This window comes from Silene latifolia, chromosome 10 (assembly GCF_048544455.1).
Source record: "Silene latifolia isolate original U9 population chromosome 10, ASM4854445v1, whole genome shotgun sequence".
NCBI classification, from domain to species: domain Eukaryota; kingdom Viridiplantae; phylum Streptophyta; class Magnoliopsida; order Caryophyllales; family Caryophyllaceae; genus Silene; species Silene latifolia.
The window spans coordinates 114,763,765-114,766,848 of NC_133535.1; the positions used below are offsets into that span (position 1 = coordinate 114,763,765).

The 3,084-nt window shown below is 38.1% G+C and overlaps 1 non-coding gene across 1 annotated transcript; it reads right to left on the reverse strand.

Annotated features, from left to right (window-relative positions):
- Positions 1-1,902: 1,902 nt before the first annotated feature.
- On the reverse strand, positions 1,903-2,009 carry LOC141610179 (small nucleolar RNA R71). The gene has a single exon (XR_012528074.1). It is a non-coding gene; the product is annotated as a small nucleolar RNA R71 (small nucleolar RNA).
- Positions 2,010-3,084: the final 1,075 nt, after the last annotated feature.

Genomic DNA, 3,084 nt, shown 5'->3' on the forward strand with positions numbered 1-3,084 from the left:
TCTCGGATAATCCCGGAGGCTCCTTGCTCAACTTAAAAAGTGTAATTACTAGTTTAGCCCTTAGTTAACCCTAATGCATCCTCCCTAATTTTCACTATAAATACCCCATTAGTCTAATTAGAGGAGCATGTTCTTCTTATCAATAATTAGTGTAGTTAATATCAATCAAATCTCTCTTCAATATTGTAATCAAATATTAATCAAGTTTTAATCCAAGTTTTAGTTCTTTAATCTCTCTCTTGTTCTTACTTTATTTTGGGTAATTGAAGATTATTTGGGTTATTATTGGGAGATTGACAACCTCTCAATCTAGGATTCAAGTACTTCTATTATTCTTGCTTTATTATTGGAATCATTAGTAGGTATAATCTCTTAATCCCTTTTTAATTATTGCTAATTACTTTCATTTATTCATCATGTTTTATTATGTTAGTATGATTGACAACCTTTCTAGCATGATCAATATGATAATGAGTGAGTAGTCTCTTAGCTAGGGTTTAATGGGTGATTAGGGAAACCAACATGGGGAATGATTCATGCTTAAATTAATATGCTTTCATATCTTATTTGCTTGCTTGTTTTGATCTTAATACATGCACATGTTATATTTGATGAAATGCTAAGCCTATGAATCCTTGCATTTACTATCATCTTCTATCCTTTCAACTTGACTTGTAAGACATAACCCAACTCGAGTCTTGTTAGACCATGCATGTGTTAAGTAGGGAAGATTAAGTCGACTTGTAGGTGTTGTACAATCCAAGAGATTCGGCTCCGGGACCAAAACTTTCCTAGGATTGTAAGATATAACCCAACTCAATCCATCACAACAATAATTGCTTGCTCATAATTTGAGAACATGTTTGTATGATCATATCCCATGATTCCCCTATGAACCCATGACACCCTAGTGCTTTTAATCAATTGTTTACACCCTAATTTCATTTACCTTGTTAGTTTATTTTCATTGCTATTTTAGTTTAGTAACCTTCTACATCAACCCAATTTGTGACACCCCTATACACCACTAGTTACAATAGAATCTTCGTTTCAATACCCGTCCCTTGGGATCCGACCTTTACTTGCCTCTTTACTAATTGTAGAGTTGTTTGTGAAGTATAAATTGTGTTTTGTATCGACCATTGACCAACGACCACATATGCTTAATTGTGAACACCAAATGGCTCCGATCAAAAATGGCGCCGTTGCCGGGGACGGTGTTTAATTGATTTAAGATTTCTTTTATTGTTTTTAGTTGTGTCTTTTTCACCTTGGGGAAGTAAAACTTTTCAAGGTTTGTTCTAATTGTTTTTGAGTTGTTTGATATTTTGCATGTCTAGAAGGATACAAAGAGATTTGTTACCTTTTGACCGTGAAATCGAAAGAACCTTGACGAATAATAGGAGACTTGTTAGGAGGAATTTGGGAGGTGTTGGTGAAGTTGTTCAACCCACTAGTGAGTTTGTCAATCCTTTCGCAATAGAAGGAGAAGAAAACCCATTAAACAATACCACACAAAATCCACCTACAATGCCTAAATTCTCGTCACACTCTATACCCACCGAGGAGGATCTACCAAATGGTACTCCTACCCCACAACATCTTACCGGAAACTTTATTGCCAAGTCCGCCTTCATTCAACTAGTTGAGAGGAGCCAATTCGGGGGAATGCCTAGTGAGGACCCTCATTCTCATATGGAAACATTTTGTGATTATTGTGAAGCTATCTCTCAAACGGGCGTGACTCAAGACCAAATAAGATGGGTCTTATTTCCTTTTTCGTTAATCGGCACCGCAAAGCAATGGTTGAAGGGCCTTGATAAGGCCACCCTTGGAATAGATTCTTGGAAGAAGCTAGCTCCAGCTTTCTACCAAAAATTCTACCCACCGGAAAAGACCAATATGCTAAGAGCTCAAATTACGGGTTTTAAGCAAAGGGATGAAGAATCTTTGTATGAATCTTGGGAGCGGTTCAAAGGTATTTGTCGCTCATGTCCTCACCATGGACTTAGCGAATGGTTTTTAGTGCAACAATTTTGGAATGGTTTATATGAAGATTCAAGGAACATTCTCAATATGGGATCAAATGGAATGTTCACCGAAGTTGATGACAATCAAACATGGAACAAGATTGAGGAAATGGCGGTCCATAATTCGCAATATAGTAGGCCTCGCAAGGCTACTAGAGGAGGAAAGTATGAAGTGGACACCGTTACTCAATTGGGTGCTCAACTTAGTGCTCACATTGACACAATCAACTTGAAGTTTGAACAAGCTATGGCTAGACTTGAGGAAAGCTCAAAATCATCAAAGCATCATGTCAATGCCATGACGGCATCCTCGTCAATCCCAAGCGGGATATGTGAGAATTGTGGAACCTTAGGTCATGACTCAAGTGAGTGTAGGGGAACAACCGAGCAAGTCAATGCTTTCCAAGCTTACAAAAGTGGTACCCCTTATTCAAATTTTTACAATGAAAACACCAAGTTCCATCCAAATCTCTCATACAAAAGCCAAAATGTCCAAAACCCTCAAACAACATACACTCCACCACCCATGAGAAATCAAAATCAAAGACCCTTTTTCAATCAAAACCAAGGTTACCAAAATCAAAACCCATACAATCACCACAATGACCAAAGTTTTGATGTCCAAAAAGCGGTCCTTCAAATGCAAAAGAATCAACAAGAATTTTTCACCCAAATGCAAAAAGATAGCCAAGCAAAAGACACCACCATCAACAACATTCTAGCTCACACCAAGATGTTAGAAACACAATTGACCCAACTAGCATCTTCGAGCTCATAAAGACAAAAGGGGCAATTACCACCACAAGGTAATCCCCCTAGACATGAAACGGTTAGTGCCATTCACTTGAGAAGTGGTACAAGATATGAAGCACCGAAGGAGCAAGTTGAGGATGAAGTTGTGAGAGCTAGTGAGAATGAAGTTGTGGTGCAAGGTCCCAAAGAAGGGGAATCATCAAAAGAAGAAAGCTCAAAGAAAGATGAAAACAAAGCCAAAGAAAAGGAGCCCATTGTGATTAGACTTCCTTTTCCAAGTCGTCAAGCCAAGCCTAAATTT